Raw genomic sequence first — 24,196 nt, forward strand, 5'->3', positions numbered from 1 at the left:
TATGGCTTTTGGTCAGTAAAGCACATAAACAAAATGTAATTTTCTATGCAATTACACAGGGTCACACAAGAATATTATGTTTTAGAAACCCACTCAAAAGCATATTGCTCTGTAAGAGCCCCATCCAGAAAATGGTTCCTCACTTTACTAAAGTTGCTTGTGAGCATTTCTGGGAGTGGGGCCTACGAGACATTTTCCTTTTTATGCTTTCTTAAACAGTTTATGTGATAGTAACAACAGGAAGATAAATTACTTTGAATGGTAGCAATTAGAGAAATAAGGAGCGTGATAGATTTACCATGTGGAAAACATCTCTCACACATTTTCCTACAGTCATTAAACCTGCTTTTAATGACACAACACTGATTTCAGAAAGAAACAAAGTTTATTTGATGAAAATAAACAAGCTGATCAACACTAAATACTTCCCATACACATGATAACAATGTTATGAACTCTAAATACCTTGGTACTTTACACTTCTACAAGACATTAAATTACAATGACTGTCTAATACATGCCCACTGGTAATTTCTAGGAATTCCTTAGTTTCATATCAATGTCCTTAACCATATATCAATATCACAATCCAGAACATGCCACTCACTTGAAAAAATTATTACAAGAAGCACTATCAAATGAGGATCTAAGGTAAATAGGGGATACTGACCCATTGCTGCAGAACATCACATTCAAACGTCACCCTACACACACAAAAGAAACATTGCGGATATAGTTTGTGTCAACACATCTGAGGTCTTTTCATAAACACTGTTTAAAAAGGAAATTGAAACCCACTTTCAAATGAAAGTCAATGTGCAGGTACGTGCATACTGGATACACAAAATTCATTAAATACAAAATTCATACTGTACATTTAAATGAAAGAAAGAATGTGCAGTACAAGACTGATCTCACATTAAAATAATAACCATTATCTTAAATGTTAAGCAAAAGTTGGTTTGCTTCATTACACTCAGAGGAGGGGGGCGAGAAAAAAAAATCTACCAAACATTGCTCAAATAAAATATTTCCCAACATCACAGTGTTTATTGTAAACCCCGAGATTCTATTTTAGGATATGAAAAGATTTTCTCCAAACATCATAGAATATCACATGAAATGAAAAGAAGGAGGAAAAAAACCCAACAAAAACAAAGCAAGAAGAAAAAAAATCAATGTTAGACAAAATTTTCCTCTTTAAGGGCTAACTTTTAGGCCCTGATAAAAGTTTAGATCAATACTCATACCAACATGAGTGGAGCAAAAATGCCCCTAAAATAATATCTGTGACAAAATTGGCACATACATATAAATATCTAACTATACAGCTTTGTATCTGTGACCCTATTTCCCCCCTAGTTTATATCCTACTTCAAGTATTCGGTTGCAGAGTTAAGGTAAAGACCTGATTGTAAGAGACACAGACGATTGTCCCCTACTGTGACAACAAATCTGTCATCAGAAACCTGTTTTGTTGTCTGAGTTTCCAAGTGCAACATTTGTCATATGTGCTAAATATACTCCCAAAAGCTTTGCTGTTTCAAAAAACAAAGATCTAAAATGCCGTTGATAGTTAAAGGACAAACTGTTTAAACATGAATGAAATTGGGATTATCTACGCTACGCTAATTCTATACATTTTATTCTATTTACTGAAGACAGTCACATCCAGCAGGACTCCTGCTCAAATAAATTGCTCCTTGATTGCACCGAGAATCATGGTACAAATAAATAAAATATCATTTCTAGACAATAATTTTAAGGGGATTACTATGTATGGCTCATGTAGGATGTTTAGGGTTAATCGCACCACAGGTTCAAAAAATAATTTTTCTAAATTCAGTGCAAGACTTTAGGAGTATCCATTTAGATTTCTTTTTTTTTTCTTTTTTTTTCTTTTTTTTTTTTTTTTTAACAGCAGCAAAGAAAAACTACTAAGGATTAAGGCCACCCATGCTTAAATTTATTGTTTGTCCTTTAAAAATGCAGATATTCTATTTCCACTGCCATCAGCATGGAAGCATTTCTTCCATGGACAAAAAGATGCCTCAACAAAACAGCCAAACATTTGCACATGTTTGCCAGACTGACTGAAAATGTTTGTGGAGTCAGAAGGAACCTCTCCTTGAGAAGAGAGAGATCTGACTGTCAGTTAAGAGTTTCTCACTGAATGGAACGACTTCACATTTCTGTTTTTCCTTGCATGTGCTTTAAATTTATTTAACTAGACACATTTTGTTGACACAAACAGCCTTCAAGTGCTGTTTGTTCATTGGTATTTTCTTTAACATCTAAGATTCATTGGGGTCTGTGTTGGAGACTGTTTTTCAATGCAGAGAACAATAACAAACAGTTCCACATTTACAGGAGACCTAGTGCATATACTGTATTCACAGCAATCTCATCTTTATTTTTGTTTTTGTTTGTTTCTTTAAGAGTCCCAGCTTTTATTGTTGAAAACATGTATGCATTTGGATGGTAAGAGGTTGATACATCCTTGTGTACATGTCCATATACACACACACACATTTATTTATATACACCTCAAGCTTTTACCATCCAGGAATAGATACATCTTGTATATAATCATATATTTATGTTCAATTTAGATGTCCTATGCATTGTCAGAGACACACACCATATTTTCATAAAACTAAGCTTTGTCATCAGTTATTAGTACCAAAAATTGATTTCATTTCCAACCTGGCCCAGAGCTTAATACCGGTTATAGTATCAATATTTGGTTTTGGTTTGTTTTTAATTTATATTATTTTATCAGTAGAGAAAAGAAAACAGAGGAGGGTAAAGGCTTGTTTTTATTTTTTGGAAAAGCCTATATCTAACTGGGGGTAAAGTTAATGCCAACACCCTTATATAGCATTTTACTAATACCTCTTTTGATAATCTAGTGCAATAGAAGTGATACTTTAGAATAGACTAGGTAAAATCAGCAAATGCAGATGCCACATCTAGGGACTCTGAATTACCTATTAAAATCAATACTAATTTACCAAAAATTTGCTAAATAACCTGGTTAACTGAACTTCATGAAACAACTATATTCTGAACAGATGGTTTCTTTGTAAAAACAGAGTAACTCACAAGACCCATTAAAGACAGAAATGAAGCTGTTATAATTTCTGCTTGAGTCTCCTTCATTACTTTCCAAAGTATCTAATTTCACAATAGAACTACAAGAAATAATGGAGAAAATGCTAATTAATGCAGCATTTCATTAGATATCAACCTTAGCATTCATTTTCTGCATCTGTGATCTTCTCCAGGATATCATGGTCATGTTTGGAGATCCAATGCAATAGATTATCATTGTTACCTTCCAGTGCTACAGTTTTTTCTTCCTTTTTCTCTAGTTCCTCTGACAACTGTAACAAGGGAAAAAAAAATTCCAATTAACAACATGACTGAGCATCTTAGTTCTCATCTAATCAAGAGTCTCATACATATGAGTGGAGATAATGCTTTTCTAGGAGCTGAGGATTAAGTAAGGCATTTAAATTCTATTTGAACCCACTTATGTTCATAGGGTGGCAATTAGTTTTATTGCTAATTTGTATGACACGACTCCCTGTACATGAGAAATATTTAAAATTCTTATGATGTCAAATTCTGTTGTGCTTGTGATTCTGTAAACAGTGAGTTCTATGATCTTGTCTACAAGCACAGAACTTTGAAAGGGAAATGCTATTAATTAAATTAAATATTTTTCTGTGGGAACCAAGGGAATCATTGCTTTATTTCCACCCAGTTCCGTGGCAGGTGGGAATGTGCAGCACCTCTACCAGCCCTCCAAAATTGAAGCACCATTTTCCTGTCATATTTTAAGCGCTTTGAGCTCACTTTAATTTGCAGAACGGTGGAGAAAGGTTTTATGGACACAAGAAGCTCAGATTTGCGGAAGTTAGAACGCACAGCAATGTGTTAGGAGGTTTCCAGCCCCACAGCCACAACCACAGGTGCTCTGCCTGGCTGGGCTGAAACCCAGGGGGCTGCGGGAGGGAGCCGGTGTCAGCACAGCTCAGCCAGCGGGAGGAACCTCCCTGGCTGCCACCAGCTGCGGATGGGACTCTGCCTGATTGGGACTACAGAGAGAGGCTCAGTGATTCCTGTTCTTTCTTTAGCTGTGCTGCAAGCAAACAGCAGGGTATGCTTGAACAGAGAGCAGTGAATTGCTCTTATTCACATTATCTGTATATCAGTTGAGTGGGAGGAATAAAATGATTCCTTTAGAGGGCAATTGTTAATTTATTCACTGACTTTTTTTCTAGAAAATTTGAAATGCATTATGTATGGGATTCTCCATTATTGCCCTTCCATTTATATAACCTTAAAAGTTTCCAAAACATCCCATTTTATGAAAGAGAAATTGCCATACAATGCTTAGGGTTTTGTATACAGCTGAAAAGTTGGGTTTTTTCAAATAAAGCTACTTGACTAAAATTCTCCTTAATAATTTCAGAATCTAATATTTATCAGATAAATTATTCTGTGAGTAAAGTGAAACACTGTTTACAGAATAAATTATCATATTATTTTAAATCCCTATTTTCAACTTCCCACCTTGCTGGAAAGCACACATAACAGCTTATGTCATACAAATGTAGATGAATTTTACTTTTGCAGTGAGCAGTTGGTACAATTCTTCTGGTCAGAACACTCAGGGACTAATCCAAAGCCCACTGAAATATGGAAAGGTTCCCACCGATTTTAACAAGTTTTGGATCTGGCCCTTGAACAGTCTAAAAATGACTTCTGCAGAGCTGGAAAGCCAGGGAGTTCCTAAAGTAGATCATGTTACTAGTTCTGGCACATAAAATCGTTGCAAACTTTTTATGAAAACTGTAAGTCAGTGCATGCATTACGTTGGTGAACTGTGCATAGCTCCCATTCTTTTGTGTGCTGAGAATTTCTTAATCATCATTCACAGAGATACTGGGGCAGAGGAAGCACACCTATAAATTAATGAGGAGAGCACATTCCAGAAACTGCAGCACAGTAATACCTAGGTTTTTCAACTAAAATATAATCACAGCAAATCTTCGATGTAGTTGCTATTTTCCAAGCTGAAATTCCTCTGCAATTAACACTTTTATGCTTGGAAAAAATAAGGACCCAGAATAAAGTGTCCCATCTGAGGAACAGCAGCAAAGCACAAAATGCAATCCCTCTCCAGCCTTCTCCTCAGATTTTCATTGGGGTTTTACTACAGAATGAAAGCCCCCAAATAAACCTCACCCACTTAATCAACCCACCCATTCATCAGGAAACCATATATGTATTGGAAGTGTAACAAAAACTTGTTGGCCACAGGTAGGAAATGCAAAGTATTTCTCAACTAAGTCAAATAAATATATAAAAGGATATTGCTGTCAAATACCAACTGAGGTTGAGTAAATTAAATTTATATTTGTTTCTTCAATGCTGCACTTGGTAAAAGTCACTGAACCTCTAAAACAGAAATAAAGTTTGGTAACATGCATTGGGCAATTGCATGCAATTCAGCAGTGCTCCAGCTGAAATTAATGTCTTATGAGTTTGGCACCTCTGTCAGTCCATTAGATACCAGTCAATGAAAACAGCAGAAGGATGTGAAGATATAAAAGTGTAGTAGCCCACAAATATTTGTTCAGATTGTTTTTCCTTTGGATAAAGACACCTGCCTGATTAGTACTTTTTACCTCCAATCCTTTCCTCTCAGCAGTGATTTGCAGAAACAAGCTGGAGAGGGTGGGTAAACACAAAGGGGTTAAAGGGGAAACTGTTTAATAACAGTAGTAAAATGCAGGCTATTTTTGACATCTGGGTTAATGTCCATTATGCTCCATATGCTTTCCAAATGTTTGCAACAAGCACCCAGATACAAAAACAGATACCCATTCACATAGGCTTAAATTGCCCTCTCCTAACCTGTTACACATGGTACCTACATAAAAGGCCAACAACTGATATGGTAATTAGTGAGTAAGAAAGAGAGGGAATAGACACTTTATTGCAGGGAACTGGTATCTGACCAAATGCTAGTAGAGAAGGATATCATTAATGAAAACCTGTGAGGGCTATTTCTGTTCCCTAATCTACCACAAGGCCTCTGCACTATAATGTGACATCCTTGAAAAAGCTGTCAGGATGAATTCCTCAGTTTCCTTCTCCAGACTCATTCATCATTACTGCAATCAGAGTACCAACAAATGATGGGAAATTATTTCATTTTCTGGAAACAAGTAACGAGACTGGAATAAGGCTATAACTCATCAAGTCTTTCTTAAGTGATGTCCTGGAATTTGCCTATGCCTCTTGCAACAACATCATGTAAATTATAGGAGGGAGGGGAAAAAAAAGCATTCTCAATTTTTACCTTTGTGCAAAACCAAGAAAAGAATGACTCTATTAACTAAGAAAAAGCCCTGACACTCTAAATTCTGCCCCTGCTGCCAGTCTATTGTGGAACTAAGGAAAAAGTCATATCATTTTTCTGTGCTTAATTTGCTCTCTGCTACAGCAGGCATAACATCAGGCTCCTCACAGCAATTTGCAAGGCTTAATGTTTGTAATGTGCCTAAAAAGTCTTGGATGAGTGCTAAGTATTATTATTTTTCAGTTCCTGTATTTGATTAAAACTGAAATAACACAGTAAAAATTAAATTAATATATTAAGTTACAAGTAAAGAGCAAGCATGTGGTTTGTGGAGCTACTTGTAACACTTTTAATATGAACATGTATTACAGAGTAGGTGATTCCCAAGGTCTGTACTGACATGTACCATGTGGGCATAACTTAACAACTGAAAAACCCCCCAGAAGTTTGATTCAGCCAAAAATCTGTTCGTGGCTTCTGTGTGAGCTCAGAGCTGGGGCCAGGGGGAGCCCTGTGGGCTGTTTCCCCTGCCCCTGAAGTGCAGTTGCAAACACGATCACAGCCCAGATATTTGCAACTCAGCACAAGCAGCAAAATTGGGTAGCACAGATCTGCTGCAGGGCTCGCCACTGCAGAGGTCCCTCACACAGGATGTGACAATGGCACAACCTGTGCTGTTTGAACCTCCCTGTCATTACAGCCCAACAATAAATGCTGGCTTTGCTACTTCCTCCTGGCCTAACTCTTGAGGAAAGAAAGAAAACCCACCTCTCACTTTCTAAAGAATACAGTAACCTGTTAAAGCCTGTTATATCGATGTGGAAATCTCTAGTGAGGAGGGCCAAGAAGAAAAATAATTAAGGCATAAATTTGTATCCAACCTACGTAGAAAATTTTCAATGCTGAGATGCCAAAGACACCTAAGACACTTGTTGAGCAGAGTGAAAAAGTAAAATCTAGTTTAAATTTATAGCATTCCTTCAGTGTCCCTCTAGGAGTTTGGCTTTTTGCCAGTGTTCCTTGTTAAAAATTTGTTAAACGTGTTTGGCATTAATGCAAACACAAAGTGCTCATTTGTTACAAATTCTATTGGAATGCATTCATTTAAGGCAATGAAGTAGTTACCAGAAAAGAAAAAATGTTCATTAAGTACATTTTAAAAATACAATGATGTATGCGGTGCATAACTATGGCGCCCCAGTGGCTGTATAAATATCTGACAGAATAACCACAAGTTGTGTTTGGTTTGAAATTGGAATCTCTTAAACAGAACCGATAGAACAAAAACTGGTTTTGTTTGTTGTCAAAACTGATGTTAGTCTTTCTTGTTTAGATCTGGTTATAATAACCAAAGTTTTGCCATACAATGTTTTTTTGCATCTCAAATCAATAAAGCCCACAGGTTAAAGCAATGCTCAAGGAAGTTTCTTGATTCTAAAGGTAAGTGCAGCACTGCACATTATCTGGAGAACACTGGACGCAGAAAGTAAACACCCTGCTTGGGGGAGAACAAATTTTAGTCATTCTTAAAAACTCCACTTGAGGAAATGTTACCTGGGAGATCTGCAGCTGTCTGACAACATTCAGGTTCACCTCAGCAAAAGGTGCTTTACTCCTTTCAGAAAATAAAGAGCTCAGACCTAGTTAAAAATATCCCAATATCAAATCCCTCTTTTATAATAATGTGAAATATCCCTGGTAATGATAACTCCTGATATTGAATAAGCAACTCTGAGGTCTGTTTCTTAGATGTTAGAAAATATCTTCTTAGCTACACTGTAAAACTAAAACCATTCTTCTCTTTAGTTTTTCAATGATTTACAGCTACTTACAAAAAAGTTTAAAAATGATAAATACGTAAGTAAAACATATTTAAGAGAAAGATCCAGAAACTGTGTGATTTAATTACATATTGAAAGATTCACAAAAAACCACCAGCATAAAAAGTTATTTATAAAGACAGAATTAACTTTGCTTCAATTCTGGCAAAGAAATTATTTATCCCATTTGTTGCTATTTATGTTTTAAATTCATTACACAGTAAACTTCAGAAGGATCTGCAGCTGGTGGTAGAATCACTGCACGAATGTGATGAACTTTCCATATTGCTATAATGCCAGAATTGTTAATCTTAGTTAGGGATAAAAGCAGATACCATTGGGATGAATAAAATCAAATGGATTCAAGCCCTCTAGACAGTAAGAGTCCTTGAAAACTACTGTACAATTATATCATAAAATTAGATGAAGTTTATGAACCTTGAGACTATTTGGACAAGGATGCCTTCTCTACTGGGAATGTTTATAAATCAATATTAGACAAGTGCTATATGAGTTAAAAGACAGCTAGTTCTTCTTAGAACCTTTTTCTTTTCATAAAACAAGTCCGGTCCAAATCAAAACTCTTCAGAAATATGAGAAAACTCAGGACATATCCTTCAGTATGTCACTTGGGTACTGAATTAAAAAGGGGGAGTGTTAAGGATGGCTTCAGAGCAGGGCTTTTCAAGGGGCTGAGCTGGAGTGAAGATGATGGAAGAGTTTCCATCGACTCCAGGAGCCCCGCAGCCGCCCAGGGAGGCGGCCGGGATTCAGCAGCGCGGGGCACCGGGCGCTTTGTCAAGGCGTTTATGACTTCCTAAAGATAGAGCACATTGAGATCATTGTTACTTTTTGTTGTTGTTGTTATTTAAATCGAATTGACAAGAAAAGAAGAATTCTTGGGTTTAAGTGCCTCAAACAGCGACGCTCCCACCGTGCTCCTGAAAGCGATCGATAGCAGGGATCACTCTATGAAATTGGAAGGTGCCTTTTCCATCCTGGCTGATGTGGAATGCCATTTATTCTCCCGCGCGGGATTAATTAGGGGCCTTTCTTTGGGTTTTTTTTTGAAGATCAAGGTTTCTCGCTCGGTGCTGCCTAATAACACGGTGTGCCTGCCCGCCACCTGGCCCGGCGCGGCTCGCCCGGCTCCGGCGCGGCACCGCCTCGGGCCACGGCAAGTGCGGGCAGGAAACGCCGCCACGGCCGCGCTTAACCCGCGCTCTGCCGGCCCGGAGCCGGCCCTGCCACCGAGCAGCGACAGCGGTGCCGCCCGGAGCGGGGTCACCGCCCCGGCCAGGGACAGAGCGGCCCCGGGGCCGCGCCCCGCTCGGGGCCGCGCTCGGAGCGCGCTCCGCCGCCAGCCCGCGCAGCGCCGGCAGCCCCGAGCGCGCACAGCGCCCGCGGCCGGGGAAAAGAAGTGGTTAAACAAACGCTGTGTCAAGCCCCCAATCTAATAAGTCATCTTATTAGGAAGTTGTGATGCCCTGTTTGCCCTCGCCTGTGGCTTGTCTGCTCCACTGAAAGGTCTCCTGCTGGGACCTTTGTGGCATTATACGAGGTAGAGAGGGCTGCTGCAATATATGAGCCTTGGTTTGGAGCAGCCAAAACAGCAGGAGGACTAAGCTGCAAAGAATTAAACATGTAACAACTTTGTAAAAGCACAGACAGTGATTGAGGTTGCCCCTTTTGCTGTTGACACATTCTGGCCCCTGTAGGTTGTGGTCACTAAGCCCATTAGAGCTGCAGTGTGGCAACATCTAGTTCAGCAAGTTCAATGTGTTTCTGGTTTATTTCTAAATACTGGATGCAAGCTGGCAGCGATAGGAGAGTGGAATATGGCACCAGAAATATGTCATAAACACAGTCGTCATTGTCAGGGATGTGAAATTACTTTTCAAACTATTTATTTTTGGCAGATGGAGGGCGGGTGTATTTTTGCACTTTGTTAACTGAAATTTAATTACAACTTGCTGCATGTTTTGTTTAATCAAGGGGAAAAAAAGAGACAGGAAACCTCAAGATACTGTTTTCTCTTAAAAGAGAAATTTTCTCTTACTGTTTTCTCTTAAAAGAGAAAATTTTCACTGGAGAGAGAAATCTTTGTTGCTAGAAATTCACTGCAAAATAAAACCAGAAAAAAACAAGCCCAATAAAATCCCAGCTGGGTTAAGTTTCACTTATGAGCATCCACTTATTTCAAAACGACTCCCCACTGTACTTTCTTTCCCATTTCTTTAAGACAAAATACACATTTTACTCAGATTTTAAAAACTGGGTTGTGAAATGGACAAGAAAGATTAATTAAATTAATGAAAGGAGGTATTACAGACCTAATGAGGGGTAGATTTAAGTTCTAAACCCTAATATACAGAATAGAATCCACCTTCCCATCTCCTCGTGGACCACACTTTTTCAGGGAACAGTTTCTGTTGCACATTGGTGAGGATGCTCGTGGTCCCTCAGCTCTGAGGGCTCTGTTTGCCTCTCCAAACTCTGTTGTGGTCCCAGGTTTTAGGAGTCCCTGCAGATTCATCCCTGCCAAGAGCTACCAGGCTGTGGATAGGGAGCAAAGGATGAGTTGGCTGAACACTTGTGCATCTGAAACGTTTGTCTCTCCCTGGAGCCTGTTAGTGCTGCCCCTGCCCTCCTCCCCAGATGAGGCAAAGCTTATGCAAGAGGTGAAATGTGCAGAGAGGGATAAAAACAGGTCACAGCTGAAGGAGGAGGGGAGGGTTTGGCAATCTTGTGTTCTTTGTGTCTGCAGCACAGGCATTTCCCTGGTGCTGTCCCTGTTTTCTCCAGGGGTTTTTGCTCAGGTGTGGCGGCCCTTTGGGTGCCCCCAGCTCTGGTAGCACAGCTGAGCTCCAGCTTCTGCTGACCCACAGAAATGGCTGCCACTCCTTTTGGAGGGATGAAAATTATGTCAGGGGCAAAGCACATTCTTTCTTTGGCCACCAGTAATGAAGGAGCACTTCTTTTCTGTTCTTAAGAATTTGCCTGAGCCAAGCAAGGTCAGAGCTGTGGCTTTTCTCTGGATAAGGGAAATTTCTAGAATTTGTAGGAGATGGGGGGTTTTTTCTGCCATCTTTTGAGATTTGCTGATAATTTTTGACTAGAAGGAAATTCTTAAAATCTCATACATATTTGTCTGGTTGTAGGGAGTATGATTTGGGGTTTTACCTCATGCATCCTACCAGAGTCAGTCAATATTTAATAGCTAAAATTGGCTGGCTGTTGTGCTTGGATAACTCTAGTTACTGTGGCTGCTACCACACTGTTGTTAGAAGCATATTGGTTACTAGAATTTGTACCAGAGTAAATACTAATAAATTTGGTGGTTGTGGAGAGGAAGTTTAATCCAAAAGCATCCCAGCCAGTGAAGAGGCACACAAGGGCTGTACTCCTTCTTTTGATGCACCCAAAGGCTGGATGAGTTGGGCAGGAGAGAAGTGGTGAGGGCTGAGTGCAGTTCTGAGGTGTTTTATGCGTGTTTTATATGTTTTATGTGTGTTCCTATTTCTGCCTTTAGGAAAGGGGTGGATCCTTGGCCAGGCCTGAAAAGTCTTCTTAGAAATGCTGGACATAAGCATGGTGTCCTTCAGGCACACGACTCCAGTAGGTTATTGGAAGTTTTCTGGGGTTATTTTTTCCTTAACCAAGCAATAACAAGAAATTAAATAAAGATGCATCTCACGGCTTGTGCCTGTGGCTTTCCCAGTCACCTCAGATTTCTCATCTTCTAAAGCTGAGAATAAACTAAAGAGCTTCAGGGTATTGCTCTGAAAACCCTGGATCTGAATGTCTGTACCAACAGCTGTATGTCTCACCTATACTTCATAATTTGAATAAACCATTAATATGCCATTTCCTTAGTTTGTTCTGCTAGTTAATAACCCAGTACTCACTAAAGTTATCCTATCAGGTATATCTAAATACAGATTATTCTGTGGAAGGCATTGTGAGGTATGCTTATTTTAGTAATAATAACAATATAAAAGAAATCTATGTCAAACTATAGTCAGAATTCTATTGTACACAAAGAGTCTGTTTTACACTACATGAGATATACTCTCACCTTCTTCCCCTCCAAATGATCCTAAATATATTTTTTTTTAAATTTTACATAGCTCATGACACAAAACTGCTTATAAAAATGGTGCCTGATGGTACAGTTGCATCTTTTAATGTTAAGAAGAAAGAGATACAACTGAGGCAAGTGTTAGTAGGTTTGGTCTGTTTGAAGACCAGTGCTGGATCCATTTAAACTCCTTCAAGCTGCTAAAGCATTACAATGACTGTGTGTGGCACTGGGAACAGGACCATACATGTTCAACAGCTACTTATTTTTTAAATACCCATCCAAGTAACACGCAGCATTTTGAAATCTAACTTGTGTGGTCTAATTATGCAATAATTTTTATAATTTAGGCCCCAATATTATGAGCTTCTCCACAATTATGGCTCTGCCCACGCATTTCTCAGTGCATGATAGGGAAGACATAGGGGCCAGCTCTGTTAAACATACAAACATATGCTTTAATTTTTAAATTTTTACTCTATGTGAGACTTAAAAATGCATTTAATATTAAGAAAAGGCTTAAGATTCCATCTTGAAGGGGACCTTAGTGGCTTTCATTCAACTAAAGGCATACATATGTAATATGTAATTCCATGCAGACTGAGGACCCACATTTATCAGCATTCCAATGATAATGAGGATCACATAAAGGGAAATGATAAAGCAAAAATTTGCTCCCTCCCAATCTTCAAACACCACCTTTATAATCACTGTACACTCAAAAACATATATGTGTGCAAGAGCTGGAGAGATCAGAAGCTCAGACTGCAAGATTTCCAAAGATACTCAAACCATCCATGCAAGTGTCAAATGACAGGTAAATATGCACAACTAAAAACATGAATTTCATGATGAAATCATATAAAGCTACAATGGTGACATTTGCTACTTGATGCAATTATAAAAAAAAAATTGATGCATTGCAATTAAACTGTTTAGCAAAACAAGACAAGGAAACTAATGAGCAAGAATAATCACCACAATTCATTGCCAATTCACACTAAGCAGTATTTTTTTTCTAGACCTATTCTTCTATGCCCATTTTCTTTCTCCTCTCAATCTCCCATTCCAGACTTTGTCTGAGTTCTCTGTTTTGCTACTTGCTTAAACTTGATTTCTCCCCACTTTTTCTATTCCATTCTCTGCAGCAGAGCTCTTTGTGCCCTGTCACCAACCTCTGCCCAGCTCCTGCTGAGAGGTGGCACTGGACAACAGCTGGAATTGGTGTGACACCACCACCCTCTATTTTCCCTGCAGCTCTTGCAGAACAAGATAAAACATGACAAGAGTGGTTCATAAAAAGCAGGTCTGAGGACAGTAATTTGCTAATTAGAAACAGAAGATACCCTTGATGTGCATGCACAATTGTGTCAAACCCACTGAGGTAAAGCCCAGAGTGGAACTTAATTAATGGAAACAACTTGGAAAATAAGAATAGTGATGGCAGTACAAAAATTGTTCATTCCTCCATTAATTTTAGGGAGAGCAACATCTAAACTAAAATATTTCCCACTAAAACAACTACAAGAAAGACAAGATAGTTTTAGGGCTACTTTTCAGAAACTTTGTCCTTACCAACTCTCTAATTCAAGAAGGTAAAACTGTATTTAATTTCTCATTAAGTACTCTAAATGCAAACAAAATTATCTAACCCATTTAACTCTAATTTTCTGGATTTTTCTTTTCTTACGCTTGCATATCCTGCCTCATTTTCTATAGGAACTTATAATATATAGATCACCACTTCCAGGAACACCTCTACATTCATATTTTTACAGTCTGTAAATGAGACACAGTGGCCTGTGCTGAACATTGGGTTTGAACAAAAAGATGTGGGAAATTCAGCAAAAAGAAGCACAGCTGGATCATTATTTCATATCTGAATGCAGCATGTTGTATTATGAAAATGTGAGGATTAAGTCAAAGAATGCAGCTTCACCACATTTTTTATGAGGAAATCTTGTTTTTACAAACATTTCCAGAGATCAAATCAAGCTAACTTTTTATTCATTTATCTAAGCTACTCGTTCTTTTGAACAAGTGTTTGTGGGTATTTTTAGAATATACCTCAACTGTAATTTATCAATTCTTTTATCATCAAAAGTTACTGCTTAAGCCAGGAATAGCTTTTTAGCAGAGCTCAATGGTTAATCATGCAAAAACAAAAAAAAAACCCCCAAAAACCAATAAAACCCAGTAATTTCTCATTCAAGTCACAAGTTCACAAACAGGGGATGTGAAAAAGGAACAGAGGAGGAAGAAGGTCACCTGTGTCCTTTGCAGGTTTTTTTTTCCAATAGAATATTTGCGGATATTTCATTTCATTAAATGAAATTTTACTTTGAATTCCCCAAGGTATGGACCTTCCATCATCAGGCATTACCACAGTAATGATCAGAAAATATTTTATAGGCTCATTGTAGAAAATACAGTTTGTTCCAGCAATGATTTCTAATTTATCTGTCTTCCAAATTTCACAGTGTGGGTCAGGAACAGTTCACACCTTCCAGTGTCCCTGTGCTCCCTCCAGGCTCCCTGCAGGAGCTCAGGGCTCCTGCTAAACCCAGAACATGGCATTTAATGGTCCTCAGGAGGCCAATACCATCCACAAACCACTCAGCACAGTTCCAGTTTCATTCAGCCTCGTGGTCTCTGCAGCTGGCATGGCAAGCCTGGCCAACAGCTCCATGATACCCGAGTCAGCATTGCTTGTGCTCTACCCAGAGCCAATGGCAGCCCATTGCACTCAGTGTTCATACTGCAGGAAAATTTACCACTCAATTCATCTTCACCCCCTTTGGATTAATAATGATTTTACAGATTTATCATTTTTCTATTTCTTTCCCAAACTGAGTATTTATTTTGCAATAGCTTCTCTTTACATAGAAACAATTTTAAATCCCCTTTTTAATTTTTTTTGCCTTTGTTGTGCTCACTGTTCTTTCTCAGTGGCTTATCAAAAATGGGTAGAATAGCAAAGATGTGGGCAAGCCTTGAACAGGTAGAGGGGTTAAAAATGGCTCTGTGTTTAAATAACTTTTTCTTTTCCAACTATTTATTACATTGTTTTCCTTTTTTATTACTGCTGCAAATAAAGGTAAACTTTTAGAGGACTGTGCACAAGAATTCCAACATCCCATCCTGAAGAGTAATTGCTAATATTAGATGTTGATAATTACTATGCAGTCTTAAGAGTTTGGGATTACTTTTCTTCCATATGGTTCATTTTACATTTATCTAAAGGTAATTACATCTACCCAGTCCCTCAAGTCACTGCAACCTAGATTTTGAATTCCTTTAGTCCTGCAGAACAACAAAATAGATTTCAAAACCATTTTGTGGGAAATTCCCATTAAATATATCTGGTTTCTCAAAAGAATGAGCTGAAACCTGCAGGGCAGCTGGGATGGAGGGAAGGCGAGAGACACAGCTCCACTCTGTGCACAATTCAACAAAGTGCCAAGCCATGCTTGTGGAATCCTTTGCTGTGCTGGTGCTGCTGGCTGACACAGTGTCAGCATTTTTCAGCATTACACCACCATCAGCCTGCACTGGGACCCTTTAAAACAGCTGAAATAAAAGAGCTCTTTCTGCATATTTATGCCATCCTGCTTTGAGCACTTCCTGCTGGCCCCAGTAAATCTCTGCTAAATTTCAATTGACTCTCGTGGTGTTCCAGCTGTTAGATAAACTTCCAAGGGTATTTTTGTGACAGGTACAAACCTAGACAGGAAATCTCAAGAAGAAATCCTAAATTAATTATATGTCAACATTCAAGCCACAAGAAGGAGCAATTGTCATAAATTTTTGGAAGTTAGAATCCAATTTTAGTTCTAAGTGCAAAAAAGTTCACTGACTCATTTGTGATTCAGTGCCAATAAAATAATATATTTCATGTTCTTCAGCAGCTCACTTTGACTAAACATAGAAGGGAAGCTAAGAACAGTGAGCTGTACATTTAAATCACATTAAAAAAATCAGATGCAAACTAATAACAAATTGTAGATCTACAACTTATAATTTGGAATTTCCTAATCTTATCCCACCTTTTTGAAAGCAGATAGTACATATAAACTAATTCTGTGTTAAATGAAAACATCTTCACTACATAAAAATCTGATAATGGTACCAAGAACATCTTTCTGCTATTCCCAACAGCACAGACTCCATCCCTCTTCTTTCTCCCAAACATTTTGGTTTTGTGAATGCTGGGAAGGGCAAGTAAGGAAGGAGCTGAGAGAGCAGAGGGTGCTGTAACAGTGCTGACCCAGAGCATTGCCCATGTTTCCTGGGCCTTAGCATTGCTGTGGAATTCCTGACAGCTTTTCCCATCCCTGGACAACCTCAGTGGTGTCTGGGGCACACAGGGGTGTGAGGAGGGCTCAGCAGCAGTACATGGGCAGCACGGCTGGCAGAGCTTTCACATCCTGCTCCCCCAATATCCCAAACATATTCCTGCAATGCTCCTGAGGTCCTTAACCCTTGCTGTGGTCCCCAGGTGCTGCCCCAGCAGGAGCGTGGGTTCCTCTCCAGGTGCACCCCTGTGGCAGCCAGGGCAGAGCTCCCAACCCCGAGCAGCTGAAAAAGCCGACAGCCGTGCACTGAGTCAGCTGCTCCAAAGCAACCTTGTGCTTGAACCTGGCAGGGGGCCCTTCCCAAACCTGCCTGCCTAACAACAAAAGGGACAGTTTTGAGACACCTGTTGTCTCAGTACAGAGAAAAATGTGTCATGGCAGGGGGGGAGAGGGAGCAGGAGAAAAACCCATGAAGCTCTGCAGGCTGCACTGCTGGGTGCAGCTTTGTGGCACATGTGGGAGATGCTTGTGGTCCTCGTCCTGGCACCAGCTCTGTCCCAGGCTCTGGCCAGCAGCCGAGCACAGGGCGCCTTTCCAAACCCTGCAGCCACTGCTCTGGCCCTCAGCAGAGCTCCTTGGATAGGGAGTGCAGGGAAGAATCATTGCTCCACACGGGAGAGCCCAACCAGGAGCTGCAGCCGCCTTCCCTAGGCAGAGGCAGGAGGAAGCCAGCAAGGCAGGGGATGTGCTTTGCAGCAGGGAGAGCTCCGGTCAGAGGGAGAGCAGGATAGTTCAGGTTATTGACAGGAGAGGCAAGGAAACAGTGATCACACACCGTGGGCATGAGGCCACAGCTGAGTATACTCTCCATAAACAATGTTCCTTCACACAATGCAGGTAACAGTCCCTGTGCTTCACTGAGTACTTTCTCTTCCCAGCCACTAAAAGGATCCATCCAGACTCTTCCAAATTATTTCAGTGGAGATACATCAAGTAGTCCCAAGAAGCAAACACTCAGAGCCCCACTGCAGCTAAAACTGGGCCCACAGCACAAACACAAATAGATCAGAAATCCTGCAAGGAACCAGCAGAAACATACTGCACTTAGCTGACCACCTTGATTCTGTGTCTCTCAAATACCGTGGATAAATAACTACTTATGTCACCCTGGGAGAAAAGGAATGTATGATATGGCTATGAAACCACCTGGATTTTTTATATATAAAAAGTGTTTTCACTACTTATGGAAAGCCAGACATGTAAATTACACTGCCCTTAGCAGGAAAAAATATGTGCCAAAGACCATGCCTAGGAGCAGAACTCGGGAAGAATGGGGGTATGGTCATGCCAGCTTTGCAATGTTTTCTTTTACAAGCCTGTTTTACTGCTGAGGTGGGGGAGACTAGTGTTATTGCTTCCTCAGCAAGCTGTTCTCACAGGATTTGACTATAGGTCATGAAAATCTTATAAGGTCAGACAATCCTGCAAGATTTTAACAAATTGAAGGTTTAAATATGTTCCCAAGATTTTGGTTATGTCCGTTTCTAAGACGGAAAGTAATCCCCTTAACAATGTGCATTGCCTGGGAAACAAGAATTAAATAAAAGCAAATCTGGAGATCTGAATTCAGTGCCTTTGAAAGTTTACACAAATGTTTTATCAAATAATTTATCTACTTTCAGCCTTTCCACATGGACAGATAGAGGTGGGACTACCAGCAAAACCAGACCTGCATATTCAGTATGGCAGTAAATGGACTTTGCCTGCTCCCTTGGCACTGATTCTGTGAAGGTCATTCTGCAAGAGCAAGAAGACACAGCCACAGCAACCTATGCCATTAGAGGTCCCTTCAAGGCTGATTGTTAGCATTAGAACATTAGCACTCTGGGTATTTATCAAAATGTGGACACCAGAGTGGCTTGAAGTAGTTTCACTTCCTCTTAAATGATAATAAATTGGCAGTGTGAGTGTTGACTGCCTGCAATGCAACTTCATTACTTCAGAGGTTAATGGAGCAACCTCTCTCTGTTGATCTTCCTGTCACCATTGGCTACAAAAGACTCTCTGACACAGTGCAGTTTTCAGGAGAGGCAAAAGTACAACAGAGATTAACCACATCAAAAAGAACACTGTCCCACTCCATTATATTCTGCAAAGCTGGTGTGCAGCAAATCGCAGTGGCCAGCAGTGTCATCTGCCCTGTCTGACAATGAAATCAGCATAAAAAGAGGTGGTGATGCTGTATTAGAGACAAACACCTTTCAAACATCTTAAAAAAAAAAAAAAAAAAAAAAGGAAAGAGAAAGAAAAAAAAAGGTGAAATAAAGGAAAAAGAAGGAAAAATATAAAGGAAAGAAAAAAAGCAAAGAAATGAGGACAGAGTAAAATAAAATAAAAAAAAAATAAAATTAAAAAGAAGATAATACTTTAATTACAACGTAAATATTGGAGCCACTGACCTTGAGCTATTTTGCACTAATTCTACAAAATTCCTCTTGTATTTCTTACAGAAAGTTACACAGTGAATTAACCAAGGTATTATCCTTTTGAAGAGTGGATTTGTGATTTTGCAGAAGATGAAAACTGACAGGAATAGAATAGGAGGTGGCCATGAGATTCAAAGAGGACTACATTTAATGCTGGCTAAGAGAATAACCCTGTGAATGAAAATGTATTCATTTAGGGAAATGTGCCTCTTCTTGTTACAGGTTACTGCCCTGAAATGCCTGGCAGGCATGTTAACTTTCAATAATTCATAACTCCTGTTGTCACCAGCACAATGAACGTGCCCCTCACAGCTCTGAAGAGAGACCACTGCCCAGGGAAGCTGAACATTCTGTACATCCTGTACACAAATACCTGGAAGTCACTTCCCAGAAGGGAGCTCACTCCTGTCCTACCAGCAGCATCCCCTTTGTCAGGAGCACAGACACAAATTCACAGTACACCCAGGTAAGTTTTCTTTTTGTGAGCATGTGCATGAAATACAATGGCTCACTGGAAATGTTTCATTTTGTTCAATATTTCTGTTCTCTTCAGCAGATTAGCAGATGAACAGGAAACTGAAAGTGCACCAGACATGCAATTACGCACTGCAAATGCATGCACACATCCAGTAATTGCATGTGTGGTTGTGCAAACCATTCAGGGGTGTGCCAGGTCACTCGTCTCCACTCTCCACTTTTCAACCCCACCAGTGTCTGGGATGGGACTTAGCCAGTCTGACAACACCTCTACAGCAAATACATCAAATTCTTGTTGAACTCTTATCTTTTGGAGGTCTCAATTAGAAGTGAATACTTTTCAGCATGAAACCCCATCAGCCTGAATGAAAGCATCAACTTTCTACACACACACAGTGGCAGGTACTTCTTGTTAGAAGAAACATTGATAATAAGGAGTGTCTGCTGATAGCAGAAGGGAGGAGGACCCTACTGGAAATTATAGGAGATAAGGAAGATTGGGATTTCTTGCTAGAGAAGCAAACAGAGGATCAGATTCCAGGATGGAACTCCTCCAAACACTAGAGCAAGTGTACCTTCCCAGCCTGTGACCTAAATGTTGTGAACAAGACAGAATTCAGTGTTCAGCTCTGATTGTGTCAGTGGCTCCTTTTGAGACACTGGGCAAGTTGCTTAATCTCCATCAAGATTTTCTCAATTGTAAAAACCAAAAAGCTGCTACTAAACCCGGAGAAGTCCCTTTTAAATTACAAATCAAAACAGAAAGTCAATTCTACACTTACTTCTGCATTATTACACCATTTTCAGTTTCTTTAGGTTGATAAACATATGAAGTATTATCTGAATTCAGGCTGATAAGGAGCCATGGTTTACCTTTTAAAGCATAAATAGTGGATCTGGATGAAAAATTTGAAAAAAGTTAAGTTTTACTTTCACAAAGTATTCAGTCTCTCCTTAACTTAACAACCTGAGGTCTACCAGTTTGAAGTCAGGTTTTTAATAGCTGCTATGCAGCTGTGGAAAGACAACCCTTTACTGAAGGATTTTTGTAAGAATTAGAAAGACACCTCATGCTTGGAAGTGTTTAAGGCCAGGTTGGACAGGGCCTTTGAGCTACTGGTCTAGTGGAAGGTGTCCTTGCCCATGGAAGGGGATGGAACTGGATGAACTTTAAAGTCCCTTCTGACCCAAACCATTCTATGATTCTGAGAACTGAAAAAAAACCAAAAATTGGTAGTTCAGTGCCATGTTGGCTCCATGAATGTTAGAGCTGAGACCATCTCTTCCATAAATGTGCCAAAATCAAATCAGGCATTTAAGATTGTCATCTTAAATGTGCTGCAGTGCTGCAGCTTCTAAAAGTTCACATTTCTAATACCTCAAAAAGATACTGTCTACTGAAAAGAGTTTGAGAAATTACACAATGGCATACCAATATTAATTGAATAAGAGAGTGTAAAACAACTCTTAAATATGGGAAAACTCCACCTCTGTGTGCAAAGAATACCAGATGCAGCAATATACACTTCAAAGCTACATTGCTGCAGACAGAATCAGCCACAGCTTTCTTTGTAGACTTTCTTTGAAGAAGGAACTTTATGGGTAAGTGGGTGCATAACCACTCACAGCTACACAAAGCTGTTCATCCTTACACCAGAACCCTTCATTTTGCTCCAGTCAAAAACAGCAGCTAAAGAGTGGCTGGTCTATAAGTTAAGAAAATATTTTTGGATATCAGTGAGAATTTAATTCCAGCTTTTCTTCAATAACCATAGATTTTTTTTAACTTATTTTTTTAAATCTCTAAATCAAGTTCAGCTCTACTGAAATGTTGCTGCTGCAATGCCAATATATATTACAATGCACTGCTAACATAATGTTCAAAATTGCATAATTCCATCCTGCATCACAATGAATACTGCTGTGGATACATTTATATGAAAGCACTTCACCTGAGCAACCCAGAGGAAGAAAAAGCCTATTAGGTATTTCAGAATCTCTTCAGTACATGTGACCTTGGACAAAGGTAAGTTTTAAGAAATAAAAACTTATATCAAAAATCCCAATACGACAGCAAGTTTTATATTTTCTGACAAAGGAGATTATTACTGATATCAGGTATCAGTTATTATTGATGTTGGGATAAGATTCCTTATTCCCCAAAACTGAAGCACATCAGGCACTTTTGTCTGAGACGGACCATTTCCCTTTCTCAGCACATCACTGGAGTTAAAGCAACATCCTCAATTGCAGAAATAACTGAGTATAGAGAGATTATAAAACAACTACTGTTAACTACATTTTAATTACATGTATGGTTCAAAAAATGTCTATGATCGGTAAAATAATTCTAAGTATTTTAAATATTTCACAGTAAGGAAACATTCTGGATCTTTAGAATAGACTCTGACTTTGCATTCTCAACTTTTTTCTCTACAAACACTTCAGTTTTTTCTTAATTAGAATTTTTAACAACCAAAGGCAGGAAACTTAGAGGGAAATCTGTACCAATGTATTTTTCAATGAGAGGCTGACTTTAGAAGGATTTTCTTTGTAAAAAAGCAACACTTTTTTGATCTTTATCTCCATTTGCATGGTAGAAGTATTCAAAGGAGTGAAGTATTACAGTCATTAGTAAGTAAAAGAGATATCAAGTGTACTAAACTCCAAGATTATCCATCAGAAATGAAACAAAACCAAGACCATACAAGTATAAGATAGGCTCTTTTTCTGCTGGCTGAAATCTTTCATATGGTATATAATGCTGGAAAAACAGAATTTTTCTATTCACCTTTTCCCTATTGAAAAGCAACTCTCTCTTTATCTAACCTTTTCTAAACCACCATTGAAAATTGTATTTTCTGACTCAAACAAAACATTGTTTTTCTTTCTGCCTCATATGGCTAATAATAAAGACTTGAGGTAAATCTCCCTACAGCTGCTTTCAGTTCATTTTAAGTCAATGAAACCTATATAATCCTGTAATACAGTCAATTGTTTCTTTTCCACTAGGCCTGAAGGGCTGCAAGCTTAGAAAGGGAAGAATTACTGTTTTGCTTTTAAGCACCTATTAATATTTTGCCCCTCCAGCAGTTCTTTTTTTCCCCTTTGAAGCCTTTTTCCCACTAAATTAATGTTTAACAATTAAATCAAGCTGAAGGAGATCTTAAAAGATCTAGACAATTACTGATTGGGTAGAAGAACAGGCCTTTAATTTAAATGGGAAACATCTCTGAAACGATGGTATGAGACCCCACAACTAATTACATAATTTTCTGCATCTGAGAAAACATGGGCTGAGAGAATGCAAATAGAGACACACATGGAATACCAGGAAGAAAAGCTGGAACTCTAACATCTTCCTATTGTCCTTGAGAATAGAGCAATTTGTAGAAAAACAAGCTTTGAGCTACTAGAATGAGTAAAAATATAACTTTTAAAAAAATATTCAAGGGATGGCATCTCCTTTTCAGGCAAATACTGCCAATTCACCCAGAATGGCAATCCTAAGTCTGTATGTAAACATCACAAGCAGGCCTAAGAGCCCTTTCAAAAGTGTGTATTCTTTGTATATATAATATACTTTTGTGCACTTGTGAGATAGAAGTGTTCTGCGTTTCCTGCTCTCTTCCATAGCAATGTGTACGTTACCTTAAAAATACAGCCACAGTAAGGTATGATAATGGAGGATTTCTCCTAGGCCTGGATAAACAGAGTTTGTTCTGAATGAAAATCCTTGAGCTGAACTCAAGAGCTGGCTAGTGGCCAACTCCTTTGTTCAGAGACCTGTCCTGCCCCCTTGGTTCAGGCAGTTCTGTGGGCACTGAGATCTGCTCAGACCTCACCATTCAATCAATAGGTGCTAAGACCACAAACACTGCTCTTTTTCCCTCCTGGCCCAAGGAGAATACTGTGATTAGTCTTGCTTCTTAAAAGAGGCCAGACTGAACTGTGGCCAGGGAGTGTTTGGACCAAATGTGCATTGCTGAGACCTAATTAATGTCAGTGACATTATCCTACATCCAACAGAGGTGCAGAAGCACCCAAGGGCACCTGCCGGGACATCCAAGAAAATGATGGATCGTGCCAGCAGGAACTGGATATGTCCATGGTGTGAAAGTTCCCCACACAGGACATGTGGCTTTTAAGTTTGTCCATCACACCAGCATTAGGGACAGACATTCAATGAACTGGACACCTAATTTCCCAACAGACCCTCTAAAGTATTTCCAAAGGAATCTGGCTCTCACTGATTCCAAATATACAAGAAAACAGCAGTTTTAAAGAGAGACACTTTATGTTGGTTCCAGTTAAAACAGAACAGTTGAACTCTCAGAGAACTTGAAGGTTTTGTTTGCAGTTTCAATGTTGACCAAACTATAGCTATTCTTTAAACATTTCAGAAATTGCACATTTTTCTCTGGTGATCTCAAGTACTTCTTACTACAAGACAAGGCACAGGCAAGTGAATTAATAAAAATCCCAACAGATTTTCATGATTCAAATACGTGCTTAATATTTCAGATAGAGTTTTCTCTAATTTTACTCATCCCTAGATAGAATCAAAACATGATTTTAGGCAAAAAGTGTTATTCAGTTTTATGATTCATCAAATAATTTTGAAGCACTGAGCACATTTTAGCTCACCATCTGTTACATAA

General features: G+C 39.1%; 1 protein-coding gene across 10 annotated transcripts in view; it reads right to left on the reverse strand.

The window, feature by feature from the left end:
- Positions 1–366: 366 nt before the first annotated feature.
- The window catches only part of ERC2 (ELKS/RAB6-interacting/CAST family member 2), a 401,773-nt gene continuing 377,943 nt past the window's right edge, over positions 367–24,196 (reverse strand). For all 10 annotated transcript variants that reach the window (XR_010028823.1, XR_010028829.1, XR_010028825.1 and 7 more), the window contains one exon: positions 367–3,386. The gene's annotated coding sequence lies outside the window, so the exon portion shown is untranslated. The remainder of the gene's footprint in view (positions 3,387–24,196) is intronic.

Source organism: Melospiza melodia, chromosome 10 (genome assembly GCF_035770615.1).
Source record: "Melospiza melodia melodia isolate bMelMel2 chromosome 10, bMelMel2.pri, whole genome shotgun sequence".
Taxonomy (NCBI): Eukaryota; Metazoa; Chordata; class Aves; order Passeriformes; family Passerellidae; genus Melospiza; species Melospiza melodia.